Source organism: Thalassophryne amazonica, chromosome 1, assembly GCF_902500255.1.
Source record: "Thalassophryne amazonica chromosome 1, fThaAma1.1, whole genome shotgun sequence".
Taxonomy (NCBI): domain Eukaryota; kingdom Metazoa; phylum Chordata; class Actinopteri; order Batrachoidiformes; family Batrachoididae; genus Thalassophryne; species Thalassophryne amazonica.
In genome coordinates, this window is record NC_047103.1 from 168,309,808 (window position 1) to 168,336,282 (window position 26,475).

Sequence of the window (26,475 nt, forward strand, 5' to 3'; positions counted from 1 at the left end):
TGAGGCGCAGATGAGGTGCAGATGGGGCACAGGTGAGTACCAGATGAGGTGCAGATGAGGCACAGATGAAAGGCAGATGAGGCACAGGTGAGGTACAGATGAGGAGAAGGTGAGGTGCAGGCAAGGAGATGGTGAGGAGCAGATGAGGTGCAGATGAGGTGCAGATGGGGCACAGGTGAGTACCAGATGAGGTGCAGATGAGGCACAGATGAAAGGCAGATGAGGCAGAGGTGAGGAGCAGATGGGGTGCAGATGAGGCACAGATGAGATGCAGATGAGGCACAGACGAGGCACAGGTGAGGTGAGGAGAAGGCAAGGAGAAGGTGAGGAGCAGATGAGGCGCAGATGAGGCAAAGATGAGGCACAAATGAGGAGCAGATGGGGTGCAGATGAGGAGCAGATGAGGCACAGATGAGGAGTAGATGAGGAGCAGGTGAGGAGCAAATGAGGAGCAGGTGTAGAGCATGCTGACGTTTGACATGATGTTAAATTCTGTTTAACATCTGTCTGATGTTTAAGCAGCACAAGATAAATCAGAGTCCTTGATGACTGAAATATCTCAAAATCATTTTTATTCTTTGTGATTAAAGAACATGAGGTCATCTGTGATGCAGCTTTTCAAACATTTCCAAGGCCTGAATTTTAGATTCTGCTTGCTCACAAGGTCATAAGGTCAGACTGTAGGCTGACCTCGCCTCCGGCCCACTGAAGCTCTTCTTTGCTTATTTTTGCTCTGTGCCACAGCACCGTTATCTAAAACTGATTGATGTGTTGCGGCGCTGCCACAATTAGAGGCTGCGTCACGTTGGTTTTCATTTCAGGGGTCGACGCGTTCACAGCAGCGTTTCTGTTGGATTCCAAACAGCGGTTAATGAGTCAGAGTGGATCAGACCACACGCTCTGATTCTTCTTATCACCTCTGCTGCCAAGCAGCCTTTTGTTTTTGTTGCAGTTTGCTTATTTATCAGCGGGATTACTGATAGGAAAAACATGGTTTTATGGAGCAGAAGTGGAAAATTTGAAATTTTCCCCAAAATAGCGGATACGTTTTTAGCGAAGCCTGCGACAGATACATGTTGTCATGGAAGCAAAGGCCACACTCTTCCAGAAAAAAAGAAATATGATTTTTAAAATCTCTTTTGTTTTTTCGTTTGTTTGTTTGTTTTAATCCAGATGTACAGTAGTGTTCAGAATAGTAGTGCTATGTGACTAAAAAGATTAATCCAGGTTTTGAGTATATTTCTTATTGTTACATAGGAAACAAGGTACCAGTAGATTCAGTAGATTCTCACAAATCCAACAAGACCAAGCATTCCTGATATGTACACTCTTAAGGCTATGAAATTGGGCTATTAGTAAAAAAAACTAGAAAAGGGGGTGTTCACAATAATAGTAATGTGGCATTCAGTCAGTGAGTTTGTCAATTTTGTGGAACAAACAGGTGTGAATCAGGTGTCCCCTATTTGAGGATGAAGCACCTGTTGAACATGCTTTTCTCTTTGAAAGCCTGAGGAAAATGGGACGTTCAAGACATTGTTCAGAAGAACAGCGTAGTTTGATTAAAAAGTTGATTGAAGAGGGAAAAACTTATACACAGGTGCAAAAAATTATAGGCTGTTCATCTACAATGATCTCCAATGCTTTAAAATGGACAAAAAAAACAGACACGTGGAAGAAAATGGAAAACAACCATCAAAATGGATAGAAGAATAACCAGAATAGCAAAGGCTCACCCATTGATCAGCTCCAGGATGATCAAAGACTGTCTGGAGTTACCTGTAAGTGCTGTGACAGTTAGAAGACGCCTGTGTGAAGCTACGTTATTTGCAAGAATCCCCCGCAAAGTCCCTCTGTTAAATAAAAGACATGCAGAAGAGGTTACAATTTGCCAAAGAACAAATCAACTGGCCTCAAGAGAAATGGAGGAATATTTTGTGGACTGATGAGAGTAAAATTGTTCTTTTTGGGTCCAAGGGCCGCAGACAGTTTGTGAGATGACCCCCAAACTCTGAATTCAAGCCACAGTTCACAGTGAAGACAGTGAAGCATGGTGGTGCAAGAATCATGATATGGGCATGTTTCTCCTACTATGGTGTTCGGCCTATATATCGCATACCAGGTATCATGGATCAGTTTGGATATGTCAGAATACTTGAAGAGGTCATGTTGCCTTATGCTGAAGAGGACATGCCCTTGAAATGGGTGTTTCAACAAGACAATGACCCCAAGCACACTAGTAAAAGAGCAAAAGTTTGTAGCGTCAACAGTAGATGCTACTATTATTGTGAACACCCCCTTTTCTACTTTTTTTTTCTAATAGCCCAATTTCATAGCCTTAAGAGTGTGCATATCATGAATGTTTGGTCTTGTTGGATTTGTGAGAATCTACTGAATCTACTGGTACCTTGTTTCCCATGTAACAATAAGAAATATACTCAAAACCTGGATTCATCTTTTTAGTCACATAGCACTACTATTATTCTGAACACTACTGTACATACTATTGGAAGTGATGTTTGTGTGTGTGTGAATATATATGTATGTATGTATGCAATTTTTAGAGTTTTTTCTGTAATTTACAGGAGTCATATTGTGGTATTTTTTTAATTTTTGGCTCACTTGTACCGTTAAAGTTATCTGGTGTTTCTTTTTTAATCATCATCAAAATCCCATAATTCTACCCATCTGCATGTTGAAAATGTCTCTGGTTATTAGCAAAAACTGGCCTGAAACAACATGTTGGACTTCTGTGACGTATGTCACAGAAGTCCAACATATCTGAAAGCTTCTTGTTGTTGTTGTTCTAAGACACGCCCACTGAGCTGGTATGCGCTCTCTGGAGTGGCAAAGAGATACACCTTCTCACATAGGAGAGGGGGCGTGGCCAGCACAGCTCCTTTCCATTTAAAGTGACAGAAACACAAGCAGATTTTTTCAGAGACCTGAAAATGAACGTTGCCCGGTTACACGTGACCCCTTTAATCTTAACTACATTATGTTTTGCTGTGTTTACCTACTTTTATTTTTGTTTATTTCATTGAAGTTTTTTACAGTTTATCTTGAAACATTTTAACCCAATTGTCAGAATTGAAATCCTGAGTAAATGTTTTGTGTGTGATCTGAATTTGAATCTTCTCTGTAAATTGGGCAGAATTTGTTGTTTTTATCATCAAAAATCATAAAAAGGATACTACATTGATGATCCCTCAGACAGAATGATCCAGAAACGGATGCCGTTGTAGTTTTTACTTTCTTTTTTTTATGTGTGTTCTGACTGTTTTTGGTGAATGTCAGTCAGAAGCTGCTGTGACGTGGACCATGTTTTTGTCAATCTGCGGTTTTGAGTCTGGTCTCACGTCCATGAGGGTTCTGTGTGGGGGTCAGAGCGGCCTCACCTTATTTTGGACGGGAGAGCTGAGCGGTCTCGGTCCACAGACGGTGACATCAGCACTGCCTATGGCGCCACTTATCTCTGCAGGATCACCCAGCTGCCCCGGCATTTCCTGAAAAGGACCACACGCTGTAAAAATAAAGAGGAAGGGCTGCACCTTGCAGCCACATGGAACGGACAGAGCCTTTGGTTCTGTTTGTGGAGCTTGAATCTCTGCTTAAAGATAAATTTTTCTTAAAGAAAATCAAAAAACCCTGTGACGTGGACAGTGTGCTAAATTCTGGATTGAACACTTGGTGGAATGTTGAGGAACAAAACAACATTTACCAACATTTCATATCACACTAGTGGATATTATTTTAAATCTAACACAAATAACGCTGGCTCACAGATCTGGCAACTTGTTTCCGACGGATTGTTTGTTGTTTGTTGACGCTATTCTGAACTTCACACGGTTGTATACGTTTCTTTTATTTCTGTTTAGCACTCTTCTGGTTATTAATTGTATCTACTCTGAACGTTATTTAACTATAGTCCTGTTGTAATTCGCTAGCAGTTAGCATTTGCTAGCGGTTAGCTTTCGCTAGCTAGGTCGACTCCTCCCCTCCCCCTGTCGTTATTTTTATTGCTGTTCTTTTTTACCCATTTAATACTTCTGTTAGTTTTTCAGTCGAACTGCTGTGAAGTTTAAATAATTGTTTTACTCCTGTGTAAATCTTAGGAGCGGCTAGCATTTTCGCTAGCGGTTAGCTTGCGTTAGCTACTTCGGACTCCCGTTTTCATTTTTTCATTTCATTTTTTTTATATATACTTATGTTAGTTAACTGTTAGTATAACTGTTGTGAACTTTAGCTTAGTACTTTACTCTTGTGTTTATCTTAGGAGTGGTTTATATATATATATATATATATATATATATATATATATATATATATATATATATATATTTATTTATTTATTTATTTTACTGTTCCTACATGTCTAATACTTCTGCTACTCTTTCAGTGTAACTGCTGTGAACTTTAATTCATTTATTTGCGTCTGTGTGAGCCTTAGGAGTGGTTAGCTTATCCATTATTGGTTAGCTTGTGCTTGCTTGGCTATACTCTTGAATTTCCTAGTGCACAAAGTACACTACTTTACACCCTCCATAAATCCTGTGTGATGCTGGATGATAGGGTGGCTTTCTTAGAGAGCCGTGTCCATAAGTTAGAGCAGCTTCTTAGCGCAGTGGAGTTAGATGTTACGGGCACTCCAGATGAGGCTAGTGCTGGGCTGGCTAGCGAGACCATTAGCATCAGCCTAGAAATGCTGGCTGTGGAGGACAGTTTTCGGACTGTGGCTAGGCGGAGGAAGCCCCGTAGGGCTTGGTGCCCGGTTGTGGCACCCCGATCACACTCGCCACTGCGAACTATGAATCGGTTCTCCCCCTTGGATTTACCTGATGTGAATTCTCCAAGCCCACAAGTGACTTCCACTCCTATCTCCAGCCCGAAACACCGGACTTTAGTGATAGGGGATTCTATCTACCGCAAAGTCAGGTTACAGACGCCGGCTGATGTTAAATGTATTCCTGGGGCCACAGCTCCTGACATTGCATCCCATCTTAGGGTGCTGATGCTGCAGAAAGGAAGACAGACGAAGGAACATGACATGAGATATAGTCACATAGTTATTCACGTCGGCACCAATGATATCAGGATGAAGCACTCAGAGGTCACAAAAATGGACATAGAGAGGACTTGTGACCTTGCCAGAAAGATGTGTCTGCATCGATTAATAGTTTCTGGTCCCCTCCCCTCCTGGGTTACTGATGAGGCGTTTAGCAGGCTGACGTCATTAAACAGGTGGCTGGCGCAGTTTTGTAGACAGCAAGGCTTTAGCTTTATTGATAACTGGCCTTCGTTCTGGGGCCGCCGTGGCCTGCTGATGCTGGACGGCCTCCACCCTACTGGGGAAGGCGCCGCCATCTTGTCTGCGAACATAGATAGAGCTCTACAGGGAGGGTAACATTAGGAATCTACAGCAGGCCACAGAGCAGGTGATTAGAGACCCTGCAAGGCTTATGACAAATGTGGGTGTGGAATCCATTAGCTTAGCAGGGAAATTAGTGCAGAAAATCCACTATGGTGATAGTGCAGTTTATCTGCTAGGGAGGGAAATTCAACAAGTTGAGACTGTGGCCTGCTTCCGTAGACATGTCCATAAAAATCATAGAGGGATATGCTTTGCAAACGTAATACCCATTACTATATTGGATGATGTTGAAATTGTGGATGGCCCAGTGGTTGTTCCAGCAATAGCAAAGATTTCATGTCTGCTACCTACAACGCGTGTGGAATGTCTCAAACCTAAACATACTTCTAGGCATCTTATATATCCTACTTTGGAACCACCCCTAAACCCAAACAGTTCAACTGTCAACAACCACTGAGGTCCTTAGACTGGGTCTCATTAACATAAAATCACTGTCCTCAAAATCATTGTTGATTAATGATTTAATTATTGATCATCACTTAGATATGATTGGGTTATGTGAAACCTGGCTTAAACCTACAGCTGTCCTCCCCTTAAATGAAGCCTGCCCACCAGCATATACATTTAGTCAAGTCCCTCGTGATGCGAAGCAAGGTGGGGGTGTTGCTCTTATTTATAAATCTAGGTTTATCTTATTAGCTGTTGGGGGTCACAAATATAACTCGTTTGAGCATCTGATTCTCCACTCTGCTCAGGATATTACGCATTGCCAAGGTCAGAAGAATAAAAATCAACCGTATTACTTTGTTACTGTATATAGGCCTCCTGGCCCATATTCTGAATTCTTAGATGAATTTGGTGCATTCATTTCTAACTTGTCAACTAGTGCAGATAACATTTTCATCATTGGTGACTTTAACGTTCATATAAATAAGCCTTCTGATCCCCTCTGCAAATCATTTATGGAAATTGTGGATGCATTAGGATTTCGGCAATGCATTCGGGATTTGACGCACATTAGTGGAAATACCCTGGATCTGGTTTTCGCACGTGGTATTGCTGTCACAAATATTGACATCATGCCTCTTACATCAGTGGTCTCTGATCACTCACTTATTAAGTTTACAGTTTCACTGCCGTGTTTAGTGGAACAACAATCTTATATATCACTGCAGCGATGCATCAACTCCTCAACTAAGACAACTAGAAGCTAGACTGCCTGGTGTCTTAGCCTCACTTTTGACAAATACCGAGTCAGTAGACAGTCTTGTGGATAGTTTAAACTCAGTGCTTAAAACTACACTCGACATGATTGCACCACCTGTGTTGAAACCGCGCTCCCCCAAATCACAGTCACCTTGGTTCAATGATTATCTGTGTGACCTCAAGCATAAAGCAAGAGATCTAGAACGGAAATGGTGTCGTTCAAAATTAGAAGTATTCCACCTTGCGTGGCGTGATGCTATCTTAAACTATAAGCATGCATTATTGGCTACAAAGCGGACCTATTACTCTGATTTGATCAACAAAAACAAGCATAACTCAAAGTTCTTGTTCGACACAGTGGCAACACTTATTCATGGACAACCACCTGTAGCTCGCTCTCCTTTTACAGCACAAGATTTCCTGGATTACTGTGAGAAGAAAATAGATGACATTAGGTTGAACATATCCCAGCATGCCTTAACCCAGCCACTACACCATGCTATTGAGGTGGGCGCCACTACTGAGGTATTACCTAGATTTACAGAATTTGATAGTATCTCTCTAGGCATGCTGACAAAACTCATAACGTCAACAAAAAGCACAACCTGCTTATTTGATCCTATACCAACAAAACTGTTTAAGGACCTGTGGCCCACTCTTGGGCCGATTGTGCTGGAAATGATTAATCTTTCTTTAACTTCTGGATCTGTTCCTAGATGTTTCAAATCTGCAGTGATTAAACATTACTTAAGAAACCTAATCTTGACCCTAGTGTATTGACAAACTATCGGTCGATATCAAATCTAGCATTTTGCTCTAAAATTCTGGAAAAAGTGGTGTCACGGCAGCTCGTAGACTATCTTACTGAGAATAATCTCTTTGAGCCACTGCAGTCTGTGTTTAGAAAATATCATTCCACAGAGACGGCTCTCACTAAAGTGGTGAATGATCTTCTGCTTACAATGGATTCGGACACCACTACGGTTCTGTTGCTGTTAGATCTCAGTGCTGCATTTGATACAGTGGATCATCATGTTCTACTTGATAGGCTGGAAAATCATTTTGGGATTACTGGGAGTGCCCTTGCATGGCTGATGTCATACTTGACCAGTCGTTCTCACTGTGTTTTGTACAGTAACACTACCTCTAACCTTAGTGACATGAAATTTGGGGTTCCACAGGGGTTTGTCTTAGGCCCCCTGCTTTTCTCCCTTTATATAGCTCCCCTTGGGCACATATTGCGGTGTTTTGGGATTACCTTTCATTGCTATGCAGATGATACTCAGTTATATATGCCGATAACTGCTGGTAATCTCATTCACATAAAATCCTTGGAAAATTGCCTTGCAGCAGTGAGAAGTTGGATGTCTACAAACTTCCTACTTTTACACTCTGATAAGACTGAAATTATGGTTCTTGGTCCAGTGAGACATCGGCATCAATTTGACCAGTTAACACTCAGCCTAGGCTTGTATGTCATACATCACACTGACAAAGTGAGGAACCTTGGGGTAATTTTTGATCCTTCGTTGTCCTTTGACCTCCACATTAGAAATATTACGAGGACTGCTTTCTTCCACCTGGGAAATATAGCGATGATTCGTCCCATCCTGTCTATGGCTGATGCTGAGACCCTGATCCATGCGTTCATCTCTTCTAGATTGGACTACTGCAATGTTCTATTTTCTGGTTTACCGCACGCAGTCTAGCATTAGGGCTCTCCAATTGGTTCAAAATGCTGCAGCCAGACTTTTGACACGAAGCAGAAAGTTTGACCACATTACACCCATTTTGGCGTCTCTTCACTGGCTTCCTGTCCCAGTGAGATCAGATTTTAAGGTTCTACTACTAACCTATGAAATTATTCATGGACTGGCACCTCCCTACCTTGCTGACCTAATTAAACCTTACGTGCCGGCCCGGCTTTACGTTCTCAGGGTGCAGGACTACTTTGTGTCCCTGGGGTGAATAAGAAGTCTGCGGGTCACAGAGCTTTCTCTTATCGTGCCCCTTAAGACACCCTTCTTTTCCCTTTCATATGGCTAGCATACCTGTACAGTTTTGTTTTACTCTTTTTACTCTTTTAATTCATGTTATTAGTAATTGGAGCGGGCCGCGGCCTCAACTTTGCCTAAATTCTGGGTCTTTTAGTGAAGTTTAGGGCTACCGGCTGGTGATCACCTTAGTATTTCTTCTGTTTTTCTTGTTGATTAATGCTGGCAAATTATACAGTATTTTTTGTCTTTCTGATGCCTGATTCTGTTTTTTCTCTGTTTAAGGTGCAGCTCCATCCAGAGATGGGAGTTGTATTCATGTTGGCGATCCTCCTGTCCTATGCGCCAATAGCATTTCTTGTATATACATCCGTGAATTGTTCTGTGAATTGTTTCTGTAATTTATGTTTGTCGCATGGCCCAAGCAGAGGGTCACCCCTTTGAGTCTGGTCTGCTTGAGGTTTCTTCCTCAGAGGGAGTTTTTCCTTACCACTGTTGCTCTGGGGGTTAGTAAGGTTAGACCTTACCTGTGTGAAGCGCCTTGAGGCAACTCTGTTGTGATTTGGCGCAATATAAAGGAAACTAAATTGAAATGAAATAAATTGGAATTGAAATCTGCATGTGTGTGTGTGTGTGTGTGTGTGTGTGTGTGTGTGTGTGTACGTACTCATGGCTAATTGATCACACATAAATCTGGCAGCGAGATTCTGTTTTTCTGGGTAAATGTAAATATGTATAATCTATATCACCAATCTTATCGTCTCATTGGTGGCACATACCTAGCAGAGAGGAAATAATCCAATGATCCCCCTCTCCCTCCACCTCCCAACACACACACACACACACACACACACACACACACACACACACACACACACACACACACACACACACACACACACACACACACACACACACACACCTCCCTATCATTTTGCATCTGCGCCCACCCAAGAGCCAACATAGCGGTCAGGGTGGTTTCTGGGTTAGGTGGGCTGTGCCCTGGAGAAACTGCCATTTGTGAAACATTTGCAAAAAAAGTTGGATTTTTTTTTTTAAAGTCCTCCCCTCCACCGCCACTAGCCCCCCCGCAATTAAAAAAGTCTAATAGGGATCCTACAAGACTCAAGGTGTTTAGCTTAGCTTCCCACTCCGTCGGTCAATCCATGGGCTATACTGGTTTCACAACTGTTGTGGAGGACATGTTATTCAGCGGTAATGACGTGTCTCCATCTTAGCCTTTGGCTTATGCTAACAATGTTTAGTAATGGACAAAAAAGCAGAATAAATTATAGCACTGCCAAGAGTTCTGGGGTGGTAAAGAGCTGTACAGTCCAGTGTGGAGTATTAATAAGCAGACATCTTGCCACACTAACTGAAGGACATTTTGTTAAAATCGCCCTGGTCTCCCCTATTGTACAAGGACAACAAGAAGACAATGATCACATGTGCAACTTGTGCAAGTGAAACCACCCCATTCATCAGGAGATGAGCATTTACTTGCTGCTCTAAGATTTATCTTTTCCTCCTCAAGGTTGAGGGTTTGAAAATGAGACGTCCGTCACCGTCTGTGGAATAAAAATCAGAGGACGTGATGCATCCGAACGTGAGCAGACAGAAATACAACATGAATCACTGGTGGTGATTTTACATGGTGTACTTCTGCTTTTGGCACACGGCTGATGAAAAATCATGTTTGTGTTACTTTGGTATGTCTCACACAGGAAGAACTCGGAGTCCGTCCAGCCATCTGTCTCATTATTGACTAGTTATCGCTGCTGTACCTTTTGTCAAAGATTTGTTTTTTGGAATCTGCTGATAAAATCCAGCTGTCAGCAGCATCATTTGTCTTCTGTTGGATGTTTTCTTCTCCTCTGTGGATACAAATGAAGTCAGTGATAAAAGATGCACAAGTTTTTTTCTTTTGAGTGCATGTGACCTACTTGAGTGCTTCAGCAGCCTTCTCTTAAGTGTTGTTCAAAATTATATATCTCCATGTAGTTATGTACTTTTACTGTTTTTCTTAACAACCTCCAGTGTTGTTCACAGGTGGTGGATGAATGATGTGGAAAAAGCCAGAAGAAACAAAACCAACCAACAACATGAAAAAAGATTAAGGAAAATTCCCCTGAAGAAAATGGGTGATTTTACTCCACTTTGAAGATACTTTCACTGTGTTTGTTTTATTTCTTATTTTGTTATTTATTTTCATTTAAAAGACCCAAATGATGTTCCTTCAATGTGTCTTAGGGTGTGCGTCATGGTTCTATTCTGGGACCACTGGTTTTCTATCAGTTGTTTAGAGGTATCTTCCCTTAAATGTGTCCTTCTATGCAGATGACACTGTCACATATTGCGCTGCACCAACTCTGGAAAAAAACGACGTTTCTCTTTTTTCCAACTTCTAATGTCTTTGAAAATAAGTTAAACAATTTGAAACTGTGCTGATATTAAATAGTGTTTATATTTTGTAACATTTTGAAGGTCATCAGAGTCTGAAAATATGTGCTCTCGGGTTCTGCCTTTTCTCTCCAGGTATTGTCTCACACTGGAGGGTCCATATGGAAATTGATTTTCAATATAAGCAAAATAGATTTCTTGCACAGCACTAAAACAGAAATAACAACTGTATTTGTCTAGTAATAAAATATACTGGCAGGAATCTGTGCAAAGTGTAGCATCTAGTACTCTTTCTGCTTCTGCTTTGTGTTTTTGACTCCTCCCACTCACTCCACTCGGAATGCGAACTCACACCCCCGTGAACCTCACTCTCATCTGGGTCACCAATATAATGACTAGTACTTGACTCCTCCCACTTGCTCCACTTGGTATGTGAACTCATGATCTCCGGCACAGGAGGTGGACACACTGTCCAGTCAGCTAAAACCCGGGCTCTAGCCTAAGTGGCCAGAGTATCCTTTGGTTGTCGGGAGAGTGAGGCCTATTAACTACGCATGCATAGTGACCCCTGCTGGCCTCTGTTACAAAAGCATGGAATGAAATGTATGTTGTCCTTTTGGCTGCTCCCGTTTTGTTTGGGGTCACCACAGCGGATTCAGCCAGATCCGCATTGAGAAATCAATCAGGGAGCACTGTGGCGCTCATGGGAACTTGGCAAAGCTATGATGGGCATGACATGCACAGTGCATGATGGGAAAAGGACAACAATGGGCTGGTCATGAGTATTCAAATCCTGATGAAAATGTTTCAGTGGAACAAAACTTACTTCTTCTCAGTTAAGTCCAAGAAATATGTTGGGGGAGATTGGTGAAGTTTTGCCACTGTTGGTAACATTAGTGTTGCATCGCCAAGGAGGCAGATCCTTTATGGTTGCCTCATGGTCGGCTACAGATCTGCTATGCATGATGGGAAAAAAGACACTAGCAGAACAGTCAACGTAAAATTGAAGTAAATGTGAAAAATGAAGGGAAACGCGTTTCCCAGAGAAAAATGCCACATGATGCCAACCCAAAGGCTGTGGTGGTCAGTGACCACACCTACGGCATTTTAGGTCCTTGAAAGGTGAAGCTTTTCAGAAACTCCATTTCAGTGTTTACATGCAAACAAGGAAAACAGAGTTTTTGCCTTTTTTTCCACCCTGGGCTTCTGATTGGCCAACATGTCCATACTATAGTCTGCGAATTTGTAGACCTGGTTTTGAATCCTGCTCATGCCACCTGTTTGTGTTGTTGGACAAAACAATAAATCTGCATTGTCTCAGCCCACCCAGCTGTAAATGGGGTCCGGCCCCAGCAGGGAAGTAAATATGAAGCATCATTGTAAAGCACTTTGAGCATCTGTTAGATAGAAAAGTGCTATAGAAATGCAATAATTTCCTTCCTATACGTTTAGGGTTATGTGGCCACCTGCTGCTTTGGCCTTGACAGCGCTTTGCAATGTGCTTTCTATTTTCATGGATATTTTTTGTCCCCCACCAATGAAATAACTCTGTCCATCTGTCCGTACGTCATGTTTTGAGGACACCCATACTATATTGTACACAGACATAAATGTGACATCCAGGCATATAACCTTGGCCCAGATTTTCAAGGTCATCCAAGATAAAGGCACTTTATCCCTCCAAAATGACTTGTACAGCTACATCTGTATTGAACACATATAGGAAATCATGCATCCTGACTGCATTTGTCCTTGGACCTTGGTATGAAGGTCAGACATGACAGTTTAATGGTACACATGCACTTCAGTTTCACCAGTGATTTGTGCTCTTCACTGAAATTGTCTGTCATATATATTCTATAGAAACTCATGCTTTCAATGCTCACAGTTATCTGTTAACACCTGCATGGACACATCACATGTAGATATCAGCATAATACTCAGCCGGCTATTGGCTTGTTATTTCTTCAAACTTAAGAGTTGGAAAATCTGTGCGGACTCATCCTTAATGCCCACTTTGCTGCATCATGTCCATTGATCTTTCATCCTCCTCATGTGGTAAAAGTAAAAACGTGCACGCTCATTAGTGACCCTTCCACCTCCCAGTGAGAAAATGAAAACGAAGTGTTTTGTTTTTCCATCCTGTGGAGACAAACATCTGCAGACGAGCTATGGTTTGATGTGTTAATTCTATTCTCCAAAGTGTTTTCTCCACAGGCAGCTTACGTACGTTTCCTCCATTAACACCTCCTTCCTATTTTGGGAGCTCAGGGAGTCATTTTGTGGTAACCACATTTGCTTAATTACATACGAGAGACAAAAAGAAAGAGAGAAAGAGGTAGAAGTGTGGGCAGGCCACTGCTCTTTAGCTCAGTGCAGCTCTGACTCCAAATGTAATTAATGCTGGCGGCATGCCGAGGGCATCCCGCCAGATGAAGAGGATTGCTGTACTGGGTGAAGTCAGCGTTGTGGCGCCTGGTGATTCAACCTGCAGCCTCCAACGTCCAGACTACTACATGAAAAATACATGATGCTCCTGCCAGTGCGTGACCTTTATTACATTTCAGGAGTTATTTTGTGATTCATTTACTTCTCTAAACAGGCTTCCCCACAACCTGCTTCCACTACTTACTGATTTTCCCACATTTCCCAGAATGACCCGAATGCTTTCAGGTCTATTTCCGGCTCCTGTCGGAGCAGAAATTGGTCTCTGTGGTTGTTAGATCACTGGTTGCTTAAGAAGCCAGTTAACTTTTTAAATATGGAGTTTAAGCAGAGGTTTTAAAAGGTAACCTTAAAGGTGAGTGGAAGTGGATCTACGTTTCCACAGTCGCGGTGTAGGGAAGTAGTCTAAAGTCATGCTTAAGACACGTCATGAAGTCAGAAATGACCAGCTGAAAGTTTTAAATGTACAATCAGACTGGATGCTTTTTGCTCTGAAACTCAGGCGGAAATTAAACACATCGCAGTGCAACAGATCTCCTTCGCATAGAGCTGATCAGCAGCCAGACGCCATCGAATTTGAACATTTTCCCACTCAAGTCTGTTACGATGACACACAGCAGTCAGGTCGAGACCCTGATGAGGACGACGAGCAGCAGATGAGCTTCTCTGAGATGGTTTCTGACAGTTTGTGCAGAAATTCTTTAGTTCTGCAAACCGATTGTTGCAGCAGCTGTCCGAGTGGCTGGTCTCAGACCATCTTGGAGGTGAACATGCTGAATGTGGAGGTCCTGGGCTCGTGTGGTTACACGTGGTCTGCGGTTGTGAGGCTGGTTGGATGTACTGCCAAATTCTCTGAAATGCCTTTGGAGACAACTTATGGTAGAGAAATGAACATTCAATTCACAGACAACAGATCTGGTGGACATTCCTGCAGTCAGCATGCCAATTGCGCGCTCCCTTAAAACATCTGTGCCATTGTGCTGTGTGATAAAACTGAACATTAAAAAGTGGCCTTTTATTGTGGCCAGCCTAAGGCACACCTGTTCAATAATCAAGCTATCTAATCAGCATCTTGATATGTCACACCTGTGAGGTGGGATGGATTATCTCAACAAAGGAGAAGTGCTCACTAACACAGATTTAGACTGATTTGTGAAAAATATTTTAGAGAAATAGATCTTTTGTGTATACAGAAAATGTTTTAGATCTTTGAGTTTAGCTCATGAAAAATAGGAGCAAAAACAAACATGTTGCAGTTGTATTTTTGTTCAGTGTATTTGTCAGTGTGTGATGATGCACCCTAGAAAAGAAATGGAGGGTAAATGGAATGTGCATTTCTCAGCTTTGCAGAGATCTAATTTGTTGAAAATAGGGATACACCGATCCCGATACCAGTATCGGCCCAGTCCCATATTCATTTGCTCATACTTGTAATCAATAAATGTCTCTGATACTCCGTGACCCGATACCCCTTTACAGCAGCATGATTTTCACATACGCGCTCTGAAATTTCTGGACTATAAACCGTTACTTTTCTTATATGTTTTGAACACTGTGGCTTAAACAATGTTGTGACTAATTTATGGATTTTTACAGGGTTTCGTGTAATTTCCTCATAAGTTGAAATACGTCCGTCAATGCTGTCCACTGATTGGCTGAAAGCCGTTGTCCATCATGGGGAGTAAATTCACAAACACAGAGTGAATAAAAAGTCTTACCTATTCATTTCAGTGGCATTCATCATGATACAATCTTGAAAAAAAATAATCCACACAAAGTCTCCTGAGTTAGGAACATCTGAAAATACTTTAATTCCTTGTGTGGCTGAAAAAAGCTCATCTGTGACACTGCACTTTGCTACACAGTTCCTCCGTCAGAACTCAGATCAGCGGCGGAAATTGTCCATCAGGTTGGTGAGTTTCAGCCCTTGGTGTGAGTATTCAGGCTGATGTGAGACCGGCTCGGTCCGCTACAGGTGTAATCCGTTTGCGGAATCTCTGTGGCGCTGCGTTCGGACCCTCCGCTCGCCTCCATGAGTCGCAATTTGTGCCAGAAGTTGGTTCACTGCACGCCTCATTCATTAATGCCTCATTTACCACAGACAACAGGCCATTCTGTCTGAACAAGAGGAAACTCTCCCATGATCCACAAAGGAAAAAATAAAATACTTTTAAAATTACTCTGTTTTGCCTCTGTGTGTCGTGGACATGCTGGCAACACTATGTGTGTGTGTGTGTGCGCGCATGCTGTGCTCATCAATGTTACATGTTCCACCTTTGGGAAAAATATACGGTTTGTATTTGTGTATGTTACAGGTACATATTTAATTAAAAGTTAAAAATAGTGTGGAGAGTGAAAGTCTGTTTAGCTCAGTGTCACACATTGTAGATAAAAAAAGAGCTGATAACACAGAGAAGCTTCTTTTCATCAAAACGAATCTGTCCCTCACATTTTCAAAAAGGCTTTCAGTCCTCACAGACATAAATAGCAGACATGGGGTCAAATACTTTGCATTGTATATAAATACAAATACTTTAGATTTTCATATTCCAAATTAAAATACTTTGTACTTTTTCAAATACAAATACTTTATATTTTGAGTATTTCAAATACAAATACAAATACTTTCTATGAACTATAAACAACAAATCAACACAAAAACTGATAAACCGGTGACAATTTATTGTGAAAATAGCATGACCAAATACTATTGATAAGTAAAGGATTGAATGTTTTATCACAAATTCACTAATATAATATCACAGGCAATAATCAAACTATCACAATATATATTCTGTTTCCATCAATACTGCATCCTTTTGTATCCACCATATCACAAAACAATAATAAAATGTCATATCTGGTGTGTCTCAACACGGTGTCACAGAGATTCCCAAGTTTGAAAAGTATTTGAAAAAGTATTTGTAAAAGTATTTGTAAATACTTGGGATCGGCGATGTATTTGAAATACAAATACTTTGAATTCAAAATAAGAAAATACAAATACTCCGAAAAATGTATTTAAGTGTGTTTCTGTGTTTGTCTGTTTGTGGCCCTGCGACAGACTGGCGTCCTGTCCTGGGTGTACCCCGCCTCGCGCCCTATGGCTGCTGGGATAGGCTCCAGCCCCCCGCGACCCTTAATTGGACTAAGCGGTGGAAGATGGATGGATGGATGTATTTAAGTATTTTCAAATACAAAAACTTTTGTATTTGGCCCCATGTCTGATAAATAGTTTCAGTTCTGTTGCTGGTGTTTTATATTTTGTAGTGCTGAAGTCCACAGGTTACATTTCAGTCAGATGTCTGGCAGCATCATGTTTGTTAAGAAACACACAATTAATGTTAAAGGACCATTTGTTGTAGTCAAAAAGTGAAGTTACATGATTTAAGTGAAATGTTTGTCAATGATATTGGTAGCAGTTACAGTCAAAAAGTAAGGAACAACTGATGAATAAAACATGTTTTCAAAGTCATTATCAAACTGTAATGATATCATTAAGTATTCGTATCAGTACTCGGTATTGATGAGTACACAAATGTATGTACTTGTACTCAGTCTGGAAAAAAGTGGTATTGGTGCATCCCTAGTTGAAAATGGAAGTGGCGTGCAGGGGTTTGAATGTGGAACTGAGAAGTGGAATGGGATAGTTGTTTTAATTGTGATGTTATTTCTGCGGGTCACAGAGCTTTCTCTTACCGTGCATCTGTGGAATGATCTCTAATCTAATCTAATCTAAATTTGTGTGTTAACACAAAACATCCACAATTATATGAATGAATATAAGAATATCACAACGGCATACGCTCAAAATTTCCTGGCCTACCTACAGTAGGTTTGGGAGAAGAACCAAGAACCCATCAGAACCACCTGGTTATGTGCTGAACAGCATCACATTTGTCCGCTTGGAAACGCTCCACTAAGTAACTGTTAGAGCAGGAGTGTGCACGTGTTTGTGTGTTCAACGTGTGTGTGTGTGTGTGTGTGTGCGCTCTTTGTGTTTCCAACAATGAATCAGCCAAGTGGTGGAAGAAAAACGCTGGAGGCAGATTTCTTCACCCTCCACTGAATTTTATTTATCTTTCACCCAGGATGAACTCAGAACTGGTAAATGTTTTGGTTATAAAACATTATACTTACAAATGTACAAAAATAGATGCTTAATTAGAAAAGCCTCAGGCTTAGCCTCTGGCGACATGGTCAAATATCCAAGATAACTGATAGTGATGGCAAACTTTAAACAGCGTTCAGAAACATTTCAGAACCTTTGCAATACCTGTGTTCTGAAACATTGTTCCAGAGTCTGCAGCAAACGCAGTAAGTCATGTGACTACGCTAAACGGGGCTTCAGTCACTCAGTGTTGGAAGATGCTAATGTGCAAGTGCAAAAACTAATCAAAATAAATAGATAAGTAAATGTTGATGGATTTCTTACACTGTCTTTGACTGTAATGTTACATAACCTGCTTTCAGTATATGGCTGCAATTTCCATTCACTCGGCCAACTGTAGCCTTCCACTTATTAAGAGTTTGGTTGCAAAGGCGCTGCACTATACGATGGCGCGTGCATGCTAAAGCCCCTTTCACACCGGGCCTGCGTAGAGCTGCATTGTACTGTGTATCTAGTACACAGGAATGACTGCGCGCGCAGGGAAACAAACAAACAAAACCCTTGTGTGCAAAGGGGAGAAGCTTGGCTCCATGATGCTGTTTTTACAGACTTCCTGGACGAACAGATGGATTTGATACACTGGAAAAAGTCAGAACACATTATTTCCAGGTGTTAATGGACTTTATTTCACGTGTCACAATTGTGAATGAATGTGAGGTGAAAGCACCGCGGAGCTTCAGCCAGCGGTCGTGCACGCGATCCATCCATGAGTGGATATGGACATGTCCTCTCACTGGCAATCCATCCATGAGGAGTGGACATGGACATGGAAGCTTGACCTGCCTCTTCTTCTTCTGTGGTATTGAAGCTTCGCTGCCAGCAAATTTCAGCGGGATGAATAAACTCTATCGATGTGATATGTAGTGATAAAAAAAAACCTTAAAGGATTTTTCGCCATGGCGTAGGGTTGTGTAGAATTGTGAAGGCTTGGTGTACAGTTAGCGCAGTGTTGTGTAGACTTGCTTAAAAACTGCGTACTTTCTGCGTCCGGTGCTCTACACTGAAAAAATTAAACATGTTAAATTTTTTGCTTCCGCATCGCATATCCCTCAGCGTACTGCTGCATAGGGGAGCAAAAACCCGGTATAGAGCTGCTTAAACCCGGTGTCCCGTCGAGATGAAGTGAACGTCAAGATGAGGTGCGTCGCGCTACTGCGCAGGCGTGCGTATGCGCACATCGCTCTACCCCGGACTTGAAGACGTCACCCGTCAAGATGAGGTGCCTCGCGCAACTGCACATGTGGAGATGATGTAACTCGCTCGACGTGCAACTGCACATGTGCATTTTGTTTTTTTTGTTTTTTCCGTCAAATTTTTTTTTATTAATTGTATTCAGTGTATTTATAGCCTAGTAAGTAAAACATTTTCTGTATTTTATGTTAGGAGCATAAACGTATGTATATGTATATTTTGCCTGTTGAAATAACCTAACTCCAGGTTAAAAATATTTATCGTTTTATAGTGAGTAGATTTTATACATTACTACATTCGGATGAACAATTTATACATTTACTTGCCCATCAAAATAAGCGAACTTCGTCAAGTAATTTTTTCAGTGCACACATGTGCAGTTACATGAGGAACCTCATCTTGACAACGCACCTCATCTCGACAGAACACCGGCGCAGAGCTGCATAGCTCAGCGTAGTCGGTACACCGCATTATGCAACTCTACACTGACCCGGTGTGAAAGGGGCTTAACTCATTGACAGTGTTCAGAGGCTCATGTCTCCAAGCAAACACAAAATATTCTGTGCTGAAAAATAGCGTTTTCATGTTTGCTATTATCTGCATGCATGTACAATAATAATGTGTCACTTGGTGTGTTACTTGTTTTCTCAACTTAGCATGAGGTTTGTACGAGCGCAACGTGGTACAGCCCGCAATCAATAGAGATCAAAATGTGAGAGCTAATTTTATCTCATGCACACACAGCAGCATTTCAAGTGCTCAATGCAGTAAAACCTATATATATATACAAGGTTGGGTAGGATTACTTTGAAAGAATACATGTGGATTACATGTATGTATGTACATATATTTGGATTCCAAATATATGTACATACATACATGTAATCCACATGTATTCTTTCAAAGTAATCCTACCCAACCCTGTTTGTGTGTGTGTATATATATATATATATATATATATATATATATATATATATATATATATATATATATATATATATATATTCCTTTTTAAGTCTTCAGGGGTTTTGCATTAGGGACTATAAAGTGTTGTGCATGCAGCACCCAGGTCATGGGGGTCCATCCCTCCATGGAAATGCCATCAATTTGCTATTGTGTTTTGTCAACATTCTGAAAATATCGTATAACTTTAGTGGGGCTGCTATTCTGAGGTTCTTCTGCAGTTACATTGATATACAGTATATATTTTTGGCACCATCGCACCATATCATCATGTAATGTCCACCTTTCTGGTTCAGCACTGATCTCTTCACTCCTTGGACCCAGGTAGACCAACACCTGTGTTATACCCCATTATGTAACAACACCTCATTATGTAACAGGGTCCCACAGAGGTACCTACTCTGCAGCATTTCAAGGTGTCAGATATAAAACTAAGTAAAAAGAACAACAACAGCAAAACTTCCATCCAGAAGCTCTCCTCTGCAGCTTGCCAGGAAACACAAATCCCACTGTACTCATACGACGCCCAGCTCGTTCTATTTTAAGTCAACTTCAAGTTTTTAATTAGAATTGATTGGAGCAGTGTGGGTGTTAAAGTGATAATGATCACTGCGGGACAGGAAGTGCTGAAGCATTATGAATGAGACACTTACAGGTGAACAAAGGAGAAAAGGGAGGAGTGCAACAACGGGAGAGTTACATAAATGACGAGGACAGTAAGACAAGGAAAAAGACAGAAAGAAGGAAGAAAAGGCAAAAGTGAAGTAGGAAGGAAAGAAGGAAGCCAGAGAGAAGATGGAAAGATGAATGGAAAGTAAAGAGTGATGAAAGAAGGACGTATGGAGGGAAGGGAGCAAGGAAAACTGAAAAATGAAAGGTCATGAAGCCTTAATGTTAGTCTTGATTCAGGACAATCGCAAACACTCTGGTTCCTCACTCAGCTTCTCAAATGAAGCAATCAGGATATCCACTGATTCCGCAAAAAATCCAACAAAGGCACATAAGCCTCTGGATACCCAAAAACTCAGACTGTTTTGGGGTAAGAGAGCATGAGCAATCAATCCAGAGTTTACAAAGTTCCATGTATCATTTACATGGCTCATTCTCTGCTCTGGGTTCTCCTTTCTCAGGTTTACACCCAGCTGGAGGATCAGTTTTTGATAACTGCGCCAAGTAGCTGATCCAGAGAGACAGAACAGCAGAGACATTCTGCCAGGACCAAACCATTATCTGTTATAACTGTGGTGGAACAAAGTGCTTTGATTCCTCTGTGAGCAGGCGGAGGGTCACTAGACCACAGAGGTAAACCACTAACATATGCCTCCTTGGAAGAATGAAGGAAGGAACAAAAATGGTAGATGATAATAAGGATACATGAAAGAAGGAAAGCTGCAAGGAAGGAAAGAAAAAAAATCAAAGTAAGGAAAAGGAGAAGAAAGGGGAAGGATGAAAGTGGGAATAAAGAAAGGAAATGGGATGGAAAGAATGACAAACAAGTTCTAAGAACAACAGGGAGGGAAGGAAATGTGTGAAGGCGAATGGAAATATGGAAGAGGAGGGGGAAAGCAAGATTAAAAAGATGAGGGAAGGAAGAAAAGAATGAGTAAAGAAAGAAAGAAAGCAGGAACAAACAAAGAGTAGAGAGAAGAAGAAAAGAAGAAAACGAAATATGAAAGAAGGATGACAAGGACAAAAGGATGAAAATGTGATGCAAGGAAAGAAGGATCAAGTAAAGCAGAGAAAATAAAAAGAAAATGGAAATAAAGATGGAAAAATGTATTTTTGATCATTTTGTTAGTGTTTTTTGAAGTTTCCATTTTCTTTCTTGCCTTTATGCTTCCCCACAGAGTCGCCACTTTGTTCCAAATTCTATTTTGTTGCCTCCACGAGGGCACCAACAGGGCCGTGAGAAGAGTCCCGCACGTGTGCGAAACTGTTGCTCGGCGTGTCTAAATATAACACACAGCGTGAGCAGCTCACACACATGCTGTCAAAGCTTCACCTCATCCGGCGTCTCCAGGGAGCAGCATCCTGCACACCGGCACCGGTTATATATACACATAATGTTTTCACCTTTTTCATCACCGCACTAAAAATGGAAAAGCGGTTCTGATGCTGGAGTTCTTCTTTTCCTCACATCACACTGAAAGTGGAACGATGTTTTACACACACTCCCTTTGCATTGCATTTCTGCAACTAGCATTTCTTCCAAACCTGACACCCTGAAGGTCTCGATCCCTCAGCAGGGGTCCCCAACACCTCGGTGGGGGACTGCTGGTGGTCTCTCTCTCCAGTGGACGGCGGGTGTCTTATTTCAAAGGGAAAAATGGGAAAGATTTGTGGGAGCTTTAAAGCCCTAAAGGCAGGCTGGCGCCTCTTATCCCAGTCAGAGGAAGGAAAAGACTCCTGCTGAAGCACCACGTGAAGCAATTACTGCAGTGAGGAGAGACGGGAGCCGGCTGGGTCTGTCTGTGCACGGGCCCTCCCAGGGAAAGTGGATTTGGTTTCCATCAATGTTTGACTGATGATGCAAGATGTTTGGCAAAGGGAATAACATAAGTGTAATCCAGAAGGATAAAATACAGTAATACATGCAGGTCAGGTGAAGTCAGCATGTATACGCCGAACTTTACACCACGGTTTTATTTTTTTTTAGCTTTTTGCAGATAAACCTCAAAAAGTAACATTTTCTTCTTCCTAAGGTGGTTGAGCTTGATCTCCAGGTTGTCTGCCCATTCAGTTTAATAAATAGTGGTCAGCTTGCACTGCTGGAACGGTCCCATCATATAAGGTCCTCAGGTAAAGCTTCAGTTTGCCCCAAAACAAAACAGAACTAAAGCACTGCCCTTGTAGAGTGAAAACCTCCGCCAACACTAGTTTCCAATTCCACTACGTTTTACAACTACCTTGGAAAAATTTTCAAGGTCAGAGTCCTGTTCGAAGTGGCTTTTCATAAGCTAAACTATAATACAAAATATAGATCAAAAGGGCTTTTCAATGTTAAAAATCAAATATCCGCTAAATCTACAATACAGATCAGATGGGGATCAAACTTTGTCTGTTCATTGAGAGTGACAGTCTGTACCTCACTGTCACAAATGAGAGTGATTGAGGCATTTTTGAATAAGATATAATGCAAAATGTACATCAAATGGGCTTTTCAATATTAAATTCAAATGTCCACAAAATCCATAATCTGGATCAGATCTGGATCAAACTTTGTCAGGTGACGGTGAGTGCCAGTCTGCACCCCATTGTCAAAAATGAGAGTGATTGGGCCATGTTTGATTAAGATATAAAGTAAAATATACATTAAATGGGGTTTTCATTGTTAAATTTAAATGTCCACAAAATCCATAATCTGGATCAGATCTGGATCAACCTTTGTCAGGTGATAGTGAGTGCCAGTCTGCACCCCATTGTCAAAAATGAGAGTGATTGGGCCATGTTTGATTAAGATATAAAGTAAAATATACATTAAATGGGGTTTTCATTGTTAAATTTAAATGTCCACAAAATCCATAATCTGGATCAGATCTGGATCAACCTTTGTCAGGTGATAGTGAGCGTCAGTCTGCACCTCGCTGTCAAAAATGAGAGCGATTGTGCCACATTTGATTAAGATATAAAGTAAAATATACATTAAATGGGGTTTTCAATGTTAAATTTAAATGGCCACAAAATCTATAATCTGGATCAGATTGGGATCAAACTTTGTCAATCGATAAAGGATACCATCCTACATAACGCTCGCAAATATGAATGAAATTTGATCTTTTTTGACAGAGTTATGAATTTTTGAAAATTCTTTCAAAGTTAAAGCTTGCGATTTTTTCAGTTTTCCAAGATTTTTTCTGACTTTGCCCTTTACGTACAAATCAGTCCACATGTAATGAAACCCTGGCAACTGTACCAAACTAAACCCAACCATTATAACATATTAAAAACAAAATAGATTTTTGAATCTACATAAAGGAAGTGGAGTAAAGGTTTCCCTCCAAGCAGAGAAAATAAACTCGTATTTAAAGAGAAATTAAAGATGGTAGCAATTCATGTAGATTAACAGAAAATGAGATTAAAAGATGAAAAATGATTTTTTTTTTTTCTCCTTTCAAAGAGAGAAATGAGATGCAAGTCTGCATCCATCAGCCAGATAAGAAATGAGCTCGACACAGGGACAGAAAAAGGAGACATCCACATTTAGACAAGTGCACAGAAAGGCCAAGAGAACGAGGAAATGGCAGAAATGTGTGCGTTATTAAAGCAACAGTGGTTTGCATTCATAAATTCTGCACAAAGACAAGTATGTGGTTGAGAGATGGATGTGAGACATGAGTACATCTGTAAAAAAAAGACATTTGCACCCAAAGAAAGTGGCAGAGAAAGAGAATCGCAAGATTTGAGGGAGCGTGCAATTGGCATGCTGACAGCAGGAATGTCAACCAGAGCTGTTGCTCGTGTATTGAATGTTCATTTCTCTACCATAAGCCGTCTCCAAAGGCGTTTCAGAGAATTTGGCAGTACATCCAACCAGCCTCACAACCACAGACCACGTGTAACCACACCAGCCCAGGACCTCCACATCCAGCATGTTCACCTCCAAGATCGTCTGAGACCAGCCACTCGGACAGCTGCTGAAACAATCGGTTTGCATAACCAAAGAATTTCTACACAAACTGTCAGAAACCGTCTCAGGGAAGCTCATCTGCATGCTCGTCGTCCTCATCGGGGTCTCGACCTGACTCCAGTTCGTTGTCGTAACCGACTTGAGTGGGCAAATGCTCACATTCGCTGGCGTTTGGCACGTTGGAGAGGTGTTCTCTTCACGGATGATGCGAAGGAGATGTGTTGCACTGCATGAGGTAAATGGTGGTCACACCAGATACTGACTGGTATCCCCCCCCAATAAAACAAAACTGCACCTTTCAGAGTGGCCTTTTATTGTGGGCAGTCTAAGGCACACCTGTGCACTAATCATGATGTCTAATCAGCACCTTGGTATGGCACACCTGTGAGGTGGGATGGATTATCTCAGCAAAGGAGAAGTGCTCACTATCACAGATTTAGACTGGTTTGTGAACAATATTTGAGGGAAATGGTGATATTGTGTATGTGGAAAAAGTTTTAGATCTTTGAGTTCATCTCATACAAAATGGGAGCAAAACCAAAAGTGTTGCGCTTATATTTTTGTTGAGTATATATATATAAGCCGCAGCTTATTCAAAATCATTTCTCTGTTATGATCTCTGCTGGAGGTTTTTTGATTGCCCACACCTGTTGGTTAGTTGGTTTGTTAGCAGGGTTTTGCAAAAGCTAATACACTGATTGATTGTAATCTAATTCAGTGGATTGATGGGACACAGGTGAAAGAAGAATCTATAAAAATTTGGTGGGATTAGGATCATAGGACAGATTATAGCTGTGGTCATTAATGTTGATCTTACTATTCTGATTATTTGGATTCTTTAATCAGGATCAAAGGTCAGCTATCAAAAGCAATTATCAGTGATGAGGATCAAAGAGAAGCAAACAACATCAATGTTCAAAGTGAAGAGGACTGAAGAACAGTAATCAGCATATATAATCCGTTTTATTGTTAATTAGCGGCATGCTTGTACGTGTTCATTTGTATTGTAGCTCATGCAAAATTGCATAATATTGTAGGTGAGAGTATGATATAAACAAAACAACAACAATCAAAGGACATTAATGAAGGCAGGATCAAAGATCAAAGCTGACAATCAAAGGATCAACGGTTATCAGCCAGAATTGAAATGTTCAGTATTAAAGGGTCACCTGCTGTCAGGATCAAAGATCAGTAATCAGGATATCACAGCCCATCTGTCAGGTCAGGATCAAAGTGCAGTTATCACTTATCAGGATCAAAGTTTAGCACTGAAGCTCAGAATTCGGCAATTGGGATCAACGTTCAGTAATCAGGATCAAAGTACAGCATTGCCACTCAAAATTCAGCTAACAGGACAAAAGTTCTGTAATGAGTATTGTTCTGGTCATCACCAATGGTCAGTTATCAGGGTCAACGATCAAATTTCAGACTAAAAGTCAGGATCCGGATGAAAGGTCATCAGCTGGAATCAATGTTCAGCATTCAACCTGAAAGTTCAGCTGTCAGGATCAATGGCCAGAATTCAGGATATCAAAAGCCGGTTAAAACAGGTTAGTAATCAGAATCAGAGGTCATCAGTCAGGATCAAAGTTCAGGGTTCACACTAAAAATCCAGCAGTCAGGATTGAGAATTAGTAATCAGGATGTCAAAACCCATCAATCAGGTCAGGAATAAAGGTCAGTGATCAGGATCAAAGGTCATCAGTCAGGATCAAACTTCAGCAATCAACCTCAAAGATCACTTTTCTGTTGTGTGGGCCGCTGAAGAGGAGGTACTGCTGGTCCACCACCACCAGAGGGCGCCCTGCCTGGAGTGCGGGCTCCAGGCACCAGAGGGCGCTGCCGCCGACGAGGGCTGCCAGGGTGACAGCTGTCACCCATTACTGGACACAGCTGACTGCACTCAGGACGGAGGTATATCAGCAGGACAGCGTCTCCACCTCAGTGCCGAGATATCGCCTTGAGATTAAGGTAACCTTCTCTGCAAGCTCATATTGAAGACTCTGATAAACCTTGGTAAACCTTTTCAGGACAGCTGACTACAGAAAGCTACTTGCTTGGATAAGTACTCACCTTTCCTGCTTCATTGTAACAAGAGGTGGAGGCGGCT